The sequence below is a fragment of the Pteropus vampyrus genome, unplaced genomic scaffold, assembly GCF_000151845.1.
Source record: "Pteropus vampyrus isolate Shadow unplaced genomic scaffold, Pvam_2.0 Scaffold135, whole genome shotgun sequence".
Taxonomy (NCBI): Eukaryota; Metazoa; Chordata; class Mammalia; order Chiroptera; family Pteropodidae; genus Pteropus; species Pteropus vampyrus.
In genome coordinates, this window is record NW_011888916.1 from 5,969,053 (window position 1) to 5,989,079 (window position 20,027).

The 20,027-nt window shown below is 32.7% G+C and overlaps 1 protein-coding gene across 2 annotated transcripts in view; it reads left to right on the forward strand.

Moving 5' to 3' along the window:
- Positions 1-20,027, forward strand: part of CUNH1orf185 (chromosome unknown C1orf185 homolog) — a 128,288-nt gene that overhangs the window by 27,675 nt on the left and 80,586 nt on the right. The window contains exon 2 of one of the 2 annotated variants that reach the window (XR_002782161.1): positions 12,638-13,910. The exons of the other annotated variant lie outside the window; for it this stretch is intronic. The gene's annotated coding sequence lies outside the window, so the exon portion shown is untranslated. Of the gene's footprint in view, positions 1-12,637; positions 13,911-20,027 lie in introns of those variants that run through there. 2 annotated transcript variants of the gene reach the window in all.

The window sequence follows — 20,027 nt, forward strand, 5'->3', positions numbered from 1 at the left end:
CCCTCTGGCTGTCACCAAATTGTCCTCTATATTTGTGAGTCTGTTTTTGAATAAAATTTAACTTTTAATATGGCTATTTCTAACAACTGGCTCATAAAATTCTAGAAAATTTAACAATCAACTCTTGTGAGCCAGCAGGAGTTGGCATCATCACAACTCTGTAAAAATGCAATGACATTTGATCTAGCAACTCTACTACTTGGAATCTACCCTAAGGAATTCTAAATTTCTCTTAAATGCATCTGTACAACTGTTTACTTAACGTCTCTTATTGTGTGTCTAATAGGCATCTCAAATTTATTATGTCTAAAACTAAATCCTTAACTTTTAGTCCATAAAACCTATTTCTTTTCCCGTGTTTCTTATCTCAGAAAATGGCCCAACATCACTGAAATGCTCAGGTTAATTAGCCTTGACTTTTCCTCTTATACTATCTAAACTATTAGCAAACCCTATTGACTGCATCACCAAAATATACTATAAATCTGATGACATCTTACCTTCTTCATCTTGAGCCTCATTGGTTTTGATTAGCCGGTATATCAATCTATCAGGTAATCACTGTGGCTTTGTCCGGCCAAGAATGAGTTACACCCATCTCTGAGGGCACTGACTCAATTCTATCCAAAGTACCTGAATGAATCAATTATGGCAAAAAGACGATTTTGGCTATAATGTTGCAGAAAGATCATTTAATTGCTTATGTTATAAACATTAAATAATTCTATACATATATAGTAGACTAAGTAGGCAAAAAAAGGAATAAAAATAAACCCAGCATTTAATGCTTATTTTCATGTGTAGCATGTTTTCAAATGTGAATTTATACAACCTAAACAAATCTTTTTTTTAAATACATTTTTTAATTATCTAGAGCCAGTTTGTTCTTTTAAAGATACCATTAATGCTTATCTATCTTTTTTTCACATAGAATGGAACAATGTGATGATATATGTAAATTCATGGTAAATTCCTCTATATGGCAAAAATACTTTTTTTCTAAGGCTCTTTAGCTCACTGCTGATACATTTAAAAGTAAACATAAGAGAAGACCTGTTTTACACCTTTGTGCCAGTATCCCTTTAAACCTCTGTTCAGTTTATTTCTGATTTCTCTGGTTTCTTCATTAGATCCACTTGAGAATAGTTTTCTTCATTTGAAATATATAGCTGCCAAATAGGACATAGTTCTAAACTTGAAACATTCAGAGTCTTATAAAAGTTACCCTGACTTTTTAACTGCAATAACTACTTTATAAGCAAATGTTAAAAGAATTATAACTCTTTAAAAGAGATAAGTTCTCTCCATTTAAACACATAAGATTATTGCTCTTCAAGAAAGTTATGTCTGTTAGATGCAATTTATGTACTCAATACACATTCGAGTGCTACTGCATGTGAGGACTGTGATAGGTGCTGAGACAGTCAAGAAGACAAACTTGTAATCACAGTTTTGCCCTATTTATATATATATGTCGTTTGTACTGCCTGCATATCACCTAGATACTTAATTTTTTTCAGCCAACCCCCAATACCTCACTCCTACTCACTCCCTTGTCTTTTAAATCTAAGGGTGCTAATGACTTCTATCTGTCTTTGGTTCTTGAGATTTTCTTCCCTTAAACTTTTCCATATCTCTGTAAACAGTCCCTTTATAAAATTCTCTTAATTTAAGTCCTTTTGAACATGCCATTCTAAATGAAGGTTGATGTTAGAAATATTCAGATTCTGGTTAACTATTGATTTGTTTGGGTAAAGGGCTAGCTGCTTATCTTCTAAAGTACCATTTTTGTCACTTCCTTTATTCTCTGTCTCAACATTGTTTCCATAATAACTTTTATGTAAAATTTTTTTTTACTTGTTTATTTACAATCTTCTCCAGTAGGCTAGAAGTTACATAAGGCATGGACCATGTTTATTTTTTCACCATTGTATTCCTTATGACTGGCATATAATACATGCTTAATAAATATTTGCTCATTCACTTATTTAACAAATATTGAGTGCCCATTATGTGCCAGGCTCTATGTAAGATTCTGAAAACAGAAAAAAAAACCAAGCTCCTTCTCTTATAAAATGCACAAATAATTGCGTTCCAAATATAAATCTATGGGATATTAATAGCCTTACATGAAAAAAAAGCATTCTATGTCTAAATTTAGGCAACAGTTACACAAAAGTTGAATTGATTTTTTGTTGCAGGTTTTATCAGTTATTTTAATAATCAAATATGAATTTGTAAGAGGGGATTGATACATATGCAGTGTTTCCTAAGCTCTTTTATCACAGAGCCTCTTTTTTAATGAGCAAAGATAAAGATTTTAAAATAGGCCATAATTTAGGAGAGCATGGTTATTGCTTTGGATTTTTAAAATGAGTCATGAAAAATTTGACTAGAGGTACAATTTCTGTATCTAATCCTCTCCTTTTTATTATCCTTTAATCAATTGCTTTAAATATATAACACAAAATGATTGTTACGATTTAAAAGCAGGTGATGCCTCTTTTACAAGATATAACACAAATTTAAAGTTTTACAGTTGACTCATTGGGTGATATTTAATTAATAACATCTTCATTATCATGGTTTGCTTCACAAATGGTGCAAATGACATTGAAACAATTGGCCTAATTTCAAATTCATCCATGTTTAATTCAGGGCAATACTAACATAGCTCTAATCCATTTTACCAATTCACCAGGATAGCCTACTGCACAAACCATATACCTTCTCATTTCCATGCCTTAAATGTTCTTTTCCTCCCAGAAGTCCTAGTTCCACCTCTTAATCTCTGTCTTTGAAAAACTGTATTATTTCTGAGCCTCAGTTTCCTCAATTATGAAATAATAATAGCTATCTCACAGGATTAAAGAAGGTCATATATATAAATCTTATCATAAGTGAGGGGTAACAGACAAGCCAGGGGAACAGACTAGAATGATGGATGTGGTAATGGATTACAGCTGGAGACATCACTAAATGTGCATGTTTAATTAATAGAGATACAGATGGTTAAATATAGAAATATGTATATAGATATGTATAAACATGGGTTGGGTGAGTATATACACATATTCTTCTTTGTTCTTTCATCTGAGAGGGCTTAGAGGAAATGAAACTCCATATACAATAAGCACATTTAGCACCTAGATGCTGGCTTCTAATATCATGAAAAAGAACTAGGACTCCTTGGAGAGATGGCTGATTCTAGAACTGGAGCAAAAAATATATAAGATAATCTTGTGGTGTCAGAAAGTAAGGAATTGTTACACAGACACACATACAGACACACACACAGACACACACACATTGATGGGATACCTAAGAAGGGCACAGGAGCCAAGTGAAAGACTTCTCAATAGCCAAAGCTAGAACAATTTGAACAACAAAGTAAAACTGCCATCACATTATAAACCTAAAGTATAAAATAAATATCCACGAGTCCACAAAATATTAAAAATAAAATTCCCTTATGACCCAGCAATTCCACTGCTGGGTATTTACCCAAAGGACTCCAAAACACTAATTCGAAAAGATATATGCACCCTTATGTTCACTGCAGTGCTATTTACAATAGCTAAGATATGGAAGCAACCTAAGTGCCCATTGACAGACGACTGGATAAAGAAGATGTGATATATATATATACAATGGGATATTACTTGGCTATAAAAACTGAAATCTTACCACTTACGACAACATGAATGGACCTAGAGGGTATTATGCTAGGTGAAATAAGTCAGGTAGAGTAGACAAACACCATATTATTTCACTTATATGTGGAATCTAAAGAATAAAATAAATGAACAAGCAAAACAGAAACAGACTCATAAATACAGAGAACAAACTGATGATTACTAGATGGGTGAGGGGTTGAGGGGCTGGGTGAAAAAGGTAAAGGCATTAAGAAGTACAAATTGGTAGTTAGAAAATAGTCACAGAAATGTAAAGTACAGTATAGAGAATATAGTCAGTAATATTGTAATAACTATGTATAGTGCCAGGTGTGTACTATACTAATTGGAAGATCTCTTCATAAATTATATAAATGTTTAACCACTATGCCATACACCTGAAACTTATATAAAATAATATTAAATGTCAATTGTAACTGAAAAATTTTAAAAATCCAAGAATCCATACTGATATAATTAAATAAATTAATAAATGGAGGAAAATAAACAAATCTTCCATATAGAATTCCAAACAAATTATGTAGATACTCGAACCCAAAGCAAGGTAAGTAAGTTCCCACTCCTTAAGTGTGGGCTCTACATAAGTGACTTTCTTCCAAAGTCACATGGAAAGGGTGGGGGGATAGCTTTGCAGTGGAGAAGCCTGACATGGAGAAGCCTGACAAACACCGCTTTGGTCAGGTGATAAAAGTCAACATCAATAGTCATAAGTCACATTGATGGTATGTAACCTTGATATGATATAATGAAAATGGCACTGTACATTCATAATCTTCCTCAAAAACAAACAAACAAACAAACCCATAACTCATACCATTATATACTTATTAGAACAGCCAAAATACAGAATACTGACAACACCAAATTTGGGCAAAGATGTAGATCAACAGGGGCTCTTATTCATTTCTGATGGAAACACAAAATGGTACAGCCACCTTAGAAGTTTGGCAGCTCCTTAGAAAGCTAAACATATTCTTATAATTTGATCTAGCACTTGTGATCCTTGGTATTTACCCAAAGGAGTTGAAAACATGTCCACTCAAAAAACCTGCACATGGATGTTTATAGCACCTTTATTTATAATTGCTGAAATGTAGAAACAACCAAGATAACTTTCAGTAGGTGAATGGATAAACTGTGGTACATCCAGACAAGGGAATACTATTCAGTGCTAAAAAGAAATGTGCTATCAAGCAATGAAAAAACATGGAGGAAACCTAAATGGATATTACTAAGTGAAAGAAGCCAATCTGAAAGGCTATGCATCGTGTGATTCCAACTATATAACACTTTGGAAAAGGCAAAACTATGGAAACAGTAAAACCATCAGCAGCTGCCAGGAATTGAGTGGCAGAATGACTAGGCAAAGCATAGAGGATTTTTTGGGCAGTGAAAATTCTCTGTAACATTATGATGATGGATATATTTTATTGTTTGTCTGAATCTATAAAATGTACAACATTTTATGGAGTTAATCTTAAGGCAAACTATGGATTTTAAGTGATTATGATGTGTCAGTGTTGGTTCATCAATTATAACAAATGTACCTCTCCAGTGAGGGATGTTGATATGGGGGAGACTGGATGTATAGAGGAGGGGGATATATAAGAAATTGCTATACCTTTCTCTCAATTTTGCTGTGAACCTAAAACTACTCTAAAGAAATAAAGTCATTTTTAAAAATTAACTAAATAAACTATAACTCCAGTCTAATCATGAGATAAATGTTAGACAAAATTCATTAAAGGGGCATCCTACAATATACCTGACGGGTACTCCTCAAAACTGTCAAGGTTTTCAAAAATGAAATCTAAGAAAATGTCACAGCCAACAAGAGCCTAAGGAGACAAATTAACATGGGGTCCTGGAACAGAATAAGAATATTAGGTAAAAACTAAGGAAATATGAATAAACTATGTATTTTTATTAATAATCTATTGATTCATTAATTATATCAATGTACTAGAATAACAAAAGGTACTAATAATAGTGATAACTGTGTGGATGAGGGCATATGTGAGAACTCTCTGTACTATCTGTTCAATTTTTCTATGTATCTAAAACTGTCCTAAGTGACAAGTCTATTAATAAAAAAGAAAATGCCTCTTACAATGCCTGATATGTAAAAGGTGTTTAGTATGTGGTCTCTATAATCAGTTACCATCATTATCAATAATAACATTAACTGATATTTTTCCAGTATGAACCAGTTTATGGTCATGAATATAATCTTATTTACAATAATCATCCTTGTTTCAATGGAAACTGTAGATAGAGGAGAAACAGTTGAGCTTTAGAGAAAACAGACTGAGATTAAAAGCCTGGCTTTGAAATTTTACAAGCTTTGTGAACTTTGGCAAGTTATTTATTTTAACTCTCTGATTTCCTCATTTTTAAGATGAGGCTAAAAATAGCACCTATAATAATTATCAAAATGAAATGAGGCAATGTAGTAGAATTCACTCATTCTACTAATTATTATTGAGTGCACACTCTGAGGAAAACCAAGAAAGACTTTTTTTGGGGGGGGAGGCGGTCTTGGAGACAGGGAATAGTAGGAATTTGGTTTGGGACCTGTGAAATTTCAGATGCTTATTAGCTATCCATGTGGAAAAGTCAAATAAATGGTTATATATATGAGTGTTTTGAATACAGGGAAGGGATCATGGCTGGAGATAAAGTTTAGCCTTACAGTTTTGAGAATGAATAAATTGACTTGAGGGACACTCCAACACTTAGCACTCAAGTATAAGACAAATCAGCAAAAAAAGCCTGAGCCAGAGGAACCAGAGAGGTATGAAAAAAAGCAGGGGACAATAATGTCACAGATATAACAAAAGTTCAAAAAAGTGTTGAATGCTTCAAAGAGGTTAAGTAAATGAGGAAAAAGGACTGTTCGTTGCATTTGGTTAATACTCAGGTTGCTGATGACATTGACAATTGTAGTCTAAGTGAAATGATAAGGGCAGAAGCTTGAATGAAGTGAGATGAAGAGTAAATGGGAGATGAGGAAGAATGGACAGCAGGTGTGATAAGTTTGAGAATTCTGCAAAAGGGAGCAAAGAAATGAGGTCATGACTGAAGATGAGTTTAGTGTCAAGGGAGGGTTTTTAAAGAAGGTAAACTAGAACACATTTGTAGGATTGGAATGATCCTATAGGAAGAAAAAATTTTTTCATGTACCTAGGTACTTAAATCGTTTTCTGTTTTTACTGTAGGCTCTCTAATCTCCTGCCTCACACAGTTATGTCTGGAAGTCTGAGATTATTTCATGTGAAAACATGACTAGTCCTTCTGCTACCATCTGTCATGTAATACTCTCCTGCCAGACATCCTTTAGTAAATTCTCCTGACCTTCCACTGCCCATGAAATTATTTAATGATGCTTTTGCACTGCCACTAGTCTTGAGGCTCATCTTGGATATTCTGATGTCCATTCCTAAGGCACCATTTCCTGATGATCCCACAGCTGCTACTGCCAATATGCTAAAATCCTTTAGGTGCCAAAATAGTGGTGGATGGATCTCTAAAGTCTTCAATAGGCAATATTTAGAGCAGAAGAGGACAGGATGCTCCTTCTCCTCACTATATATTTGAGAATTAAGCAGTGTTGATTGTGACCAAAGGTCTCCTAAAATAATTTCTAAAAATAGCATATTTTGTTTCTAGTTAGAGTATTTAAGGGCCTTAAACTTAAGTCCATTAAATGGACCCATTTCCTAGGACAGACCTCATGTTGTATTCCCAATTATTCTTTTCACTGTATTGCTTTTATGACTTTTTTCTGCTTCCCAAACCTCATGCAAATCAATTCATGCAAATTCCTAGTTGGCCTAACATTTTGGTCTTTTAAGTCTAAATCTCAGAAATAGGGATATAGCTTAAGCTAAAGCTTGAAACCTATCTAGAGTTAGTAGTGTACCAAACATGGGGTAGTGGAAGTGGTCTGCTCTGAATGAAGGTAATAAGGGGGTAGACTAAGTGTAGAGAATTAAAAGCATGAACATAACTGATTAAAGGTAGATCTGCTTTTAACTGTCTCTATGCACCAGCACTTCAAAATCATATCAGTGAAAAAATACCTCTCTCCCCAAAATCTTTAGTTAATCTAAATTCTAAACAATTGTATGGTTATACTCTGAATTTTAATGATACATAAATAAGCTTCAAATTAACACATTTTTATCATTTAAACATTGTATTCTATGTGGAAGCTAATTTGGAATCAGCCTCCAACACACTCAGAGTCAGATACACATTTGTTTTTAGAGTGAGTTCATAATGGCTTGAGTTCACTCAAGATGCTGTTTTGGTCTCTAATTCCTGTGCTACTACATATTTCTGCATTTAAACAGTAAATTTGATGTAAATAATGATAACAGAGATTGTAAAGACAAAGTGAACTTGAGTTTCTTCAATTGTCATTTTTACATGATCACATGGAGTTATTTATGTTTAAAATTTCAAATTTAAAATGCAGAGGCATTTGAAAGCTGCTAAAATCAATTCTAAAAAAACAGATGTGTAATTTCTAAAAGTTATTGTGAAATGGGATTTTTCTGAAACTACGCCAAGCTTATCCTTTTTTGCTTAAACTTTTCCTATTTGTAGATATGTTGCTTCATTCGAAAGAAACTTTTAAAAATTAAAGTCAATAAAAAAGTTCTTCAATTAATAGTGAGTAAAAATAAGATTGAAAATCTGACTATATTCTCTACTGAATATGAATATGTGAAGAAGACCAGTTTCAATAAAGTCACTGACAAATATGCAGAAGGCTGAAAAATAAAATATTATTCATTACTCTAACAGACTAATATATAACTTCCTTTCTTCTTTAAAATAAACTAATTAAAAACTATTAGTACTTACTTTCTTTTTCCAAACTGTGATATTTGTTTGTTTGTTTTCAACAAAAGAAGATTCTCAACCCATGAATATATGGTTAATTAATTTATGACAACAGAGCCAAGAATATACAATGGGGAGAGGACAGTCTCTTCAGTAAATGACATTTACAAAATTGTAAAGCCACATGCAAAAGAATGAAACTGAACTACTATCTTAAACCATACACAAAAACCAACTCAAAATGGATTAAAGGCTTGAATCTAAGACCTGAAATCATAAAACTCCTAGAGGAAAACATGTCTAAAATATATAAATAACTCATACAACTCAATAGCAAGGATGTGGAGAAAAGGGAACCCTTGTGCATTGTTGGTGAGAATGTAAATTGGTACAGGCACTATGGAAAACAGTATGGAGGTTCCTCAAAAAATTAAAAAATAGTATTACCTTTTGATCCAGCAATTCCACTTCTGGGTATTTATCTGAAGGAAATGAAAACACTAACTCAAAAAGTTGTATTCCCATGTTCATTGCATTATTTAGCATTGCTGCAATATGAAAAGAACTCTAGTGTACCTTGGGATGAATGGATAGAGAAAATGTGGTATATATACACAATGGAATATTATTCAGCCATAAAAAGAAGGAAATCTTTCCATTTGTGACAACCTGGATAGAACTTGAGGGCATTAGGTCAACTGAAATAAGTCAGGCAGACAGAGAAAGACAAATGCCAGGTGATCTCACTTATACATGGAATCTAAAGAAATAAAACCTGAACTCATAGATACAAAAACATATTGGTGGTTGCCAGAGGCAGGGATTGTGGAGTGGGCAAAAAGGGTGAAGGTGGTCAAAATGTATAAAATTCCAGTTATAAAATAAGTCCTGGGGATGTAATGTACAGCATGGTAACTGTAGTTAATAACATCATATATTTTATATTTGAAAATTGCTGAGAGTAGATCTTAAAAGTTCTCATCACAAGAAAAAATTTTCTAATTATGTGTGGTGATAAATGTTAACTAGATTTATTGTGACATTCATTTTACGATACACATAAATGTTGAATCATTATATTGTACACCTAAAACTAAAAACTGAATTTGATTTTGAGAAGGAAAAAGCTTAAGCATTGAAATATAATGATTTTAGATTTAGCTATTCATGTTCTGTGGCAACTTTATTCCAAATGAAAAATAATAATATTATAACAGTAGTACTCTCTCCCTCTGTAACAGATGTTTCTGGTACCACCCATATCACATATGCACAGCCGATCTCTGATTCTAGCCATATCTGTATTAGGTCATTCCAATTCACTTCACATTTCCAGTCTCTTACTCAAATAAGTCTGCATTCTGCCCTAAGGCCTTCTCCAGACAGAATGGGAGCTTGCTCAGCCCATTTGGCAAGCATAGCCCAGATGAGTGGAGGAGAATTTAACCCCTATCTGAGGCAACTCTCAGTTGATAGAATGTGGGGTTTGTAAATAAATGCTCCAGCCTCTTTAAAGTGGATTACAAAATACTCAATAACGCAATCCTTATTATATTTGTTTTCCTCTTTCCCTATTTCACTCTACTTACTCTCTCCCTTTTGGTTCCTGGGATAACCTCCTAAATAAACTAACTGCCTCCTAAATAAACTACCTGCATCCAAGACCACGTCTATGACTCTGCTTTCAGAGAAACACAAATTGAAAATACTCTCAATCACTATATTCCAATAACATTAAGGATTTTGTAGTTCTGTGAAAACGGCAAGCTCTTTCTTACCCTGGGGCTTTTGAATATGCTAGTCCTTCTCACTGGTCAGGTATCAACTTAAATATAACTTTTAAGGAAAATCTTTCCTAACTCCTTAGAGCCTTTTGCTTACTGCCCTTATATTAATCTGTACTTTTGTTTAGTGGTACTTACTATAACCGTAGTTGACTATTTATTTGGATACTTTTATGTTTAAAGTTGGTTTCTTAAATTAGGCTATAAGTTCCATGAAAGCAGGGATGATGCCTGTTCACAATAATATGACCAGCATCTTAGTAAAAAGTCTGGCATCCTAGTGATGTCAACAAATATGTTCTTAGTGCCTATCATTTCTTCAGCACTTTTCTAGACTCTAGAAATACAGTAAAGAACAAATCAGACAAAAATTCTATCCTCATGGATCATACATTCTAGGAGGGAGAACCAAGAGAAAACTAAAAACCATACAAATAAAATACACTGTATGATAGAAGATGGTAAGTGCTATGAGGAAAATAAAATAGCAAAGGGAAAAAGAGTGTTAAGGGAGTTGTAGTTTTAAATAGGGTGTTCATGGAAGGCCTCAATTATGTGAAATTGGAGACAACATCTATAAAATATGAGCCCTATCAATATCTGAATTGAGTATTCAGGCAGAGAGAAAAATAAGTGCAAAGGGCCTCAGGCAGGAGAATGCTTATCTTGGGGAGTATTCAAGAACAGCAATGAAACGAGTATGTTAGGATTAGTAGAGTAAGTGAGGGGAAAATAGGAAGAAATGATATCATAGGTACTGGGGGATACTGAGGAAGATAATATATGACCTTAGAGAGTATTGTTAGGGCTCCTACTTTTACGCTGAGTGAGATGAAAAGAAGCCATTGGAGTTTTGGGCAAGAAAATAATATGATCTGACTTCTATTTTAATACTATGACTGTGGCTGCTATGTTGAGAAGGTGGACAAGAGTAGATATAGACCAGTTAGGATGCCATTGCAATAATCTGGGCAGGAGATTAAGATAACTTGGACCAAGATGGTAGCAGTAAAGGTAGTGATAATCAGATTCTGAATTTTTTTTTTTTAAGAATCAGTAGGATTTGCCTCCAATGCTTTTAGGTTTGAGCAAATAGGACTGAGATTGGAAAGACTGTAGAAGAAGCAAGTTTGGAGGTAGGATGTAAAATATGAGATGCTTATTATATATCCAAGTGGGGATGATAAGTAAGCAGTTGGTACATAAGTCTGGAGTTCCAGGGAAAAGACTTGGCTGGAGATATGAATTTGTCGGTTGTCAACACACAGATGATATTAAACCATTAAATTGGATGAGATGCCTGAGAGTATAAGGTTAGATAGAAAAAGAAAGGAAGTAAAAAGAGAGGATTTGAGCCATGGAACCTCCCAATATTTAGAAGTCAGGGAAATGAAGAGGAACCAGCAAAGGAAACTGAGAAGGAGTGGTCAGAAGAAAACAGGAGAGTGTGGTGGGAGTTGTGGAAGTTCTCTTCTGATTGCCTCAACTTTTGCAGTAAAATAGGAAGTAAAATTATTAGCTGAAAGTGTGAAAGGGGAGGAAAACTTAGAGACCTGAGGAAACAGAAGGTATGAGTAGTGCGTTTTTTTCCGGTCTCATTTAGCTGTATGGGTGTAATCAAAAGGGTAGAAAGAGGGTTGAATTTAACCATTTTTCCCATAGGAATATGACAAAGTGAGAGAAGTAAGTGAGTTGAAGATGAATGGAAGGGAATAATTATAATCACTGGCCTTGGAGTTTAAATTAGGCAAAAATGGTGTGAGGTCATAAGTGGGATGAAGGAGCAGTAAGTTAAAAGTCTCAGGGGGCTTTGAGAATGATCACAGGATCTTAGTGGGAGTGAGTAGAAAGGCAGATGATAGTTGGAGAGTAGGATGCTTGAAATTGAGATTACAGGAAGGTTTAGTTATAGTTAAGACAAGATCTAAGGTATTATTATGGTAGTGGGTGGCAGAGGCAGGTTGGAAAGGAGTCAGGTAATGAAACATATGCAATCTAATGGAGATTATGGTTTGTGGTAAGAGAAAACGACCTGCAATCTGGGCTTTTGTGTAGTACTTGATATAAACAGAGACAAATGGCATCACTTATCAAATAGCATTACTTACCAAAGTTACAGAAACTTACCCAAAACAGGACATCTCCAGACAGCTTATATAGGAACACCATGCATCAGAAAAGTCTATTGGAGAAGAATGAAGAGGGAATTTACTGGCTGGCCACCCCTGTGTCAGGTCTCCCACTGTCAAAGTTTGCCCCTTACAGAGTTATGCTTTCCAATCACTTGGCCTCTCCTGTACTTTATAGATAAAGAAGATCTCATACTCTGTGGCGTGATCCTTCATCTGCATCTGGAATTTGTGGAAGAAGTCAAAGACTTCAAGATTCAGTGTGAAACCAACTGGATCCACTGGAGCCTGGTCATGGAGGCAGTAGCTAGGGCTGAGCAAGCAGCCGAGGGCAGGAAGCCTGGTGGAAAATCTGAGGCAATGCATAAAAAGTGTCAAATACACTCTCAAATCTGTAACTATGGCATTGACAGTTCCACTTAGATAGTCCACAGGTATCTCAATCTTAACATGTCTAGAATATTTTCAACCTTTTTTATTATGATATATTACAGATCCACAGAAAAGTTTTTTTTAAAAGCCACAGAGGGAAAGAATAAGTTGCAACACATACAACTTACAAAAGAGTCATTCTAGAAGAATATATAAAAAGCTTCTTCAAATTATTAAAAAGTAGATAGCCCAGTTGAAAAGAGGCAAAAGAACATATATTTCACAAAAAGGAAAATCCAATGCCCATAAATATATGAAAACAGCTCAACTTCATTAGTAATCAGGAAAATTCACTTTAAATCATACTGATAATTCCACTTGTGAATAGAGTATAGTGGGAAGAAAATATCAATGTTCTGCTGCAACAACTATAAAAATTGATAAATTATAAAAATCATAAATTTTAAAAATAATTAACCAAGTATTTATTTTTAAAATTTTCCCTTTTTTAAATGACGCACCAACATAAACACACTTTTTGACATAATCTTATAATTTTGGATTTTCTACATTTTTAAATACTCTATGTTATAGCATTAAGATGTAAAGACTTGCATCTTTCATTTTAAATTTACATTGATAAGAGGTAGATATTGTCTTAGTACTGAATATATTTTACTTCAACAAGAATGATTAAATATTCTGAATGCTATAAATTTTCAATCTATTCTCAACCCGATATATTACAAATTGAATATCATCATGTGATGACTCAGATGTGATTGGTTGATTGATTTAATGTTTCATAGTTATAGTTTCAAAATATATATATTATTCAAAAATGCTTATGGTCTTCACTAGCTAGTATTTTTGGTTGTAGTCACGTAATGTAAATGTAGTCAAATAAAATCAGAATTTGCATTTATGGAAACAATTCATGCATACAGAAATAGTAAAAGGCACATAAGATTTTTAAAAGGGAGAACAAGTATCACACAAATTATGTGGTATATTGATCATCATAACTGTATTTTTTTGGAGCATAATAAATCATCCAAGACTATTTCTTTGTCAGTTAAGTCCTGGTAAATTACTATCTTTTTAAAAATAAATTTATCAGAGTGACATTGGTTAATAAAATTATATAGGTTTCAAGTGTACAATTTAATAATACATCATATGTATATTGCATCATTGTATGTTCACCACCCAAAGTTAAATTACCTTCCTTCACCATATATTTGGTCCCCTTATCTACCTCCCCCTTTCCCTTTAGTAATCACTAAACTGTTGTTTATGTCCATGGATCTGTTTGTTGCTTTCAGTTTTACATCCCACATATGACTGAAATTGTATGGTTCTCAACTTTTTCTGACTGACTTATTTCATTTAGCATGGTAATCTCAATATCCATCTATGTTGTCACAAATGGCAGTATTTCATCTTTTCTTATGGCTGGGTAATACTTTCAGGGATCATTTCTATAGTTTGTTACCAAGCTTTCAATTAAAAGCTCAGAAGAGCCATTCCCCTTAAGGAACAGGGACAAATCAGAGATAGAATGAGTCTCACAAAAATTTCAACTCAGCTCCAATATAGCTCAATTCTGGATTGTACTAATGTGATCTTCACTTTACTTCATTTACTTAGAGAAAAGAGCTAAGTATCTCTGGGGTAAAATAACATCACTAGTATTCTCTATGGTCCTATTTTAAACAATGTGTAGATATAATTAATACATATAATACATATAAAGAGAATAAAATGACAACAATAATCAAGATAAAAAACAAACAGAGCCAGAACCACAGATGATCCAAATGTCATAATTAGGTGACAAGGACTTTAAAATCACTATTACAAATATTTTTTTAATCAAAAAAGTGAGTTTTAAAACATGGTGAAAAGGTGGAAAACTTAAAATTTATTTAAAAAGAATAAAATGAACAATCCAGAAATAAAAAATACAATAATTGAAATAATGAAATCAATAAATGGGTTTAAAAGCAGACTAGAAAGACTAGAGAACTCAAAGATAAGTCCAATGAAAATATTCAAACTAAAGCACAGAAAGAAAAAAGAATGAGAAAAACAGAACACTAATAAAAGGCATGTGTACACAATCAAGTAGTCTAACATACATATAATTGGAGTCGTGCATTGAGAAGAGAAAGAAAATGGGGCTGAAGCAATATTTGAAGAGATGATGGTCAAAGACTTTGCAAAATTGATAAAAGATAGCAATACACAGATTCAAGAGGTTCAGGGTAAATGTCAAGATAACCAAACCCAAATACAATTTAGTAAAATTGCTGAAAATCAAAGAAAATAAAAAACTAAAATCTTAGAAGCATCCAGAGAAAGTGGAAGCATTCCTTTTAAAAGAATAAGATTTCCAACTGACTTTTAGCAGAAGCCAAAAACATCATGGAATTCATAATTAGATTGCTAACAAGAATAATAATTCCCAACCTATAGTTTTGTGCTCAGCAAAAATATTTTTCAAAATGAGGTGAAATAAAGACAGAAAGCAAGCTAAATGAATTTGTTGCCAGTAGACCCTCAAGACAAAGGATCCTTCCTTTGTCTTGCAAAAATATTTTTCAAAATGAGGTGAAATAAAGACAGAAAGCAAGCTAAATGAATTTGTTGCCAGTAGACCCTCAAGACAAAGGATCCTTCAGCCTGAGGATCTTCTAAAAGATCCTCAGGCTGAAGGAAAATGACCCCAGAAGAAGTACACATCAGTAGAAAGGAATGAAGAATGACAAAAGAGTAAATATGTGGGCTAGTACAAGAGAACATAGATTTTTTAAAAAGCAACAATAACAATATTACTGTCTTGTGAGATTTATTATGTAAGTAGAAATAAAATATATGGCAACAGTGCCACAAAGGGAGGATGAGGGATAAATAGAGTTGAACTATTATAAAATTTTTCTATGGTGGTAGGCATATTGATTTATTTTGACTCTGTTTATTGACTTATTTATTAATCAACACAATAAGTTAAAGATAAATAGTAAGATCTCTGGAGTATTGTCCAATTTCATAGCTACTAGCTATATGTGGCTATTAAGTACTTAATATGGCCAGTTCAAATTGAGATGCATTGTAAGAGTAAAACATACCAGATTTGGAAGATATAACATAAAAATAAAGTAAAATATCTCATTAACCATTTTTTACATTGATTAAGTGTTGACATGTTAATATCTTAGATACATTTGGTCAAATAAAAACATTATTTAAAGTAATTTTACCTTTTTTTGCTTTGTTAATGTTACTACTAGAAAATTTTAAAAATACATATATGGCTTATTATATTTCTATTGGATAGAACTAACCTAGAGCAGTGATTCTCAACAAGGGTTGATTTGGCTAATCAAGAAAACATTTGGCAATGTCTTGAAAATTTTTGTATTTCTGGGTACAGGTCAGGGATGCTGGTAAACATCCTATAATGCACAGGGCAGCCTCCATAACAAGAATTATCTGCTCCAAAATGTCAATAGTGCTGACGTTGAGGAAATTCTGCTCTAAAGTGACCTTTACTATAATACCAAAAAATATGTAACTAAAACCTCGTTAGTTCAAAAGGAGAAGATGATGATAACTACAGGAAAGGAAAAATAAGGAGACAAAAATTATATGAGACAAACAGGAAACAAATAATAAGATGATAAATTTAAATCTAAATATATCAGAAATATATCTGATTAAAAGATAAATATTGTCGGAATAACTAAAAACAAAATCCAATTATGTACTGTTTACATACTGTAAAGATAAGAACAGATAAAGGCTTAAAATAAACCTAATCAAAAGAAAACTATCATGGCTATATTAATGTGGGAAAAAGTAAACTTTAAGGCAAGAAGTATTGCTAGATATAAATGGAGACATTTGATAAAAGGAACATATCAACTCAAAAGGAACATACGACAATCTGAAATTTGTATGTACCTAATAACATAGCTTCAAATATATAAAGAAAAAAAAGGAAAAAAAAGTAAAATATGAATAGTCTTATATCTGTTAAAGAAATTATATTCAAAATTAAAATCCTTTCCACAAAGAAAATTCAAGGCACATATGGCTTCACTGGTAAATTATTCCTAACATTTAAGGAAAGAAATATACCAAGATTAACAATCTCTTTCAGACTATAATGAAAAAGTGAACACTTCCTAAATTGTTTTATATAGCCAGCACAACCCTAGTTACAAAACCTGACAAAGATATTATAAGAAAAAAAATTATAGACCAATATCTCCCTTGAACCTAGATGCCAAAATCCTAAACAAAGTATGAGCAAAACAAACCCTGTAATATATAAAAAGGGTAACACAGCATGATCAAGTTAGATTTATTCCAGGAAGCACACACGGTTTAACATTTGAAAAATCAATTAATTTAATTTACCATATTAACAGAATAAGAAGGAAAATAATATGATCATCTCAATAGGTGCAGCAAAAGCATTTGATAAAGTTCAACATGTATTCATTATAAAACTTTCAGCAAAATAATTTTAAAAATGCAACTTTAAAAATCTGGTAAAAGTTAACTATATAAAACCTAAACCTATGTTAAATTTCCTACACCTATGTTAAATTTGAGAAGAGGACATCAATGTTCACTATCATCTAATCAGTATTATATTAAAGGTCCCAGCTAGTGCAAAGAGAAAAAATACTTTTAATATATAAAGATTGGAAAGGAAGTAAAAGTTGCATCATTTGCAGATAATATGTTGTATATAGAAAAACCCAAGAAAAATCTACAAAAATAACTGAATTTAGCACAGTATCTAGATACAAGATTAATATATAAAAATTCATTGTGTTTCTATATGCTAGCTATAAATAAGTAAAAGTTATAAAGCTATACCATTGATAATAACATAAAAAATGTCGACACCTAGCAAAAAAAATCTAACAAAAGATTTGGAAGAGGGTGGGGAAAGAGGGGAGGCAGATGGGGTAAAGGGGGTCAAATATGTGGTGACAGAAAGAAATCTAACTATGGGAGGTGAACACACAGTGTAAATATATATATATACGCCTTACTGTTAAAGTGTACAGCTGAAACTTGTTGGATTTTGTTAACCAATGTCACCATAAAAATAAATTAATTAATTAATTTTAAGAAAAAGATTTGAAAGACCTCTCTACACCACAAACTATAAAACACTGCTTGGAGAAATTAAAGAATTTCATAAAGAGAGAGATAATTCACATTCATGAAGGAAAAACAATATTATCAAAATACCAATTCTCCACAATTTTATCTATATGTTAAGTGTAATCATTTCAAATTCCCATGTTTGAATTTTGTGGTAATTGATAAGCTGATTCCAAAATTTTATGGAAATGCAAAAAACTCAGGATGGCCAAGATAATCCTGAATAAGAACAAGATTTGAAGACTTACTACCTAGGTACAGTAATTAACATACAGTAGTGTTGGCAAAAAAATACATATTTGTGTCCCCCAAAATTCACATGTTGAAATCCTAACCACCAATGCAATAGTATTAGGAGGTGGAGCCCTTGGGAGGTAATTAGATCTTAAGAATGGAGCATTCATGAATGAGATTTGTGCCCTCATAGGAAGAGACAGGAGAGTTTGTTTCCTCTCTCTCTTCTCTCTACCATTTGAGGATATAGAACATCTGCAAATCAGGAAGCAGGCTCTCACAGGACATGTGACCTGCGGGTGTCTCGATCTTGGACTTCTCTGCCTCCAGAAATATGGAAAACAAATGTTTGTTGTTTAAGCCACCCAGTCTATGGTGGTTTGTTATAGCAGTCCAAACTAAGACAATAGACATACTGACCAATATTGGTACAGAATAGAGATCAAAATTAGATTCACACATATATAGTTGCCTGATTTACAATGAAATCATAATTGCCATTAAGTGGCAGAAGGATTTTTTTAAATAATGGTGCCAGATGAAGTGAATATTTGTTTGAGAAACAATGAAACTTAACCCCCAAATTCATACTATCTATGTGAATTAGCTGTGATGAATCAGGAATCTAAATGTGAAGGCTGAAACAATTAAGTTTATACAGGAAAACATAAAGGAATATCTTTATGACCTTATTGTAGGCAAAGATTTAAATAGGACACAAAGAAACACATACTCTAAAATGAATATCAATAAATTGAACCTCATTAAGAAGATCAGTTCAACGAAAACACTAGTAAGACAGTGAAAGAGAAAGCTACAGTCCAGAGAAGATATCTAGAACACATATATCTAACAAAGGACTGATATCCTGAGTTTACAAAGAATGTCTACAAATAACAGAAAAGAAAAAAATAATTTTAATTTAAAAATTGACAAAAGAATTGAACAAGTACTTCTAAAGAAGATACTCAAATGGCCAATAAAGATCGTTACCATCAGGGAAATTTAAAGTTACAATGAAATACCACTTTACATCCACCAAAATAGCTAGTAATGAAAAAGACTATCAGGTATTGATGAAGATGTGGATCAACTAGAACTCTTATACATTGCTGGTGAGAATGTAAATTGGTATAACTACTTTAGAAAACTTTTTGGCAGTACCTACCAAACCTAAACATCCAATTATTTTCACTCCAAGAGAATCCACCCAACAGAATTGAACACAAATATTTATCAAAGAATGCAAACCACATATCAACATATGTAAAGACTGTTTAAAGTACTTTTGCTTTATTGTAGCAAAAAATGGAAAATGCAAATGTTAGAGAATAATAGAATGTATAAACTGCAATAAAATCATACAAAAAACTACACAGCAATAAGAAAAAAACTAGTACTATATGCACTAACATGGATGAATCTCACAAATAATATGTTGAGTGAAAGAAGAGAATCTAAAAAGAATACAAGAACAGGCAAAACTAATCCATGGTAATAGAAATTAAAATAGTATTTTCTTAGATGAGGGGCAGTTATAGATAGGGAAGGGGCATGAGAGAACCCAGAGTGCTGGAAATTTTCTATATCTTAATCTGGGAGATAGTTAAAAAGGTATTTATGTATTAAAAACTCATAAAGTTGTAGACCATTTTGCTCTATGTACATTATGGCTCAATAAAAAAATAGTAGTATGGCTACCATTAAACTGTCTGAAAATGTGTCAGATTCAGAATAAAATTTTATTTTATTTATTATTTTTCTAAAAATTTCCA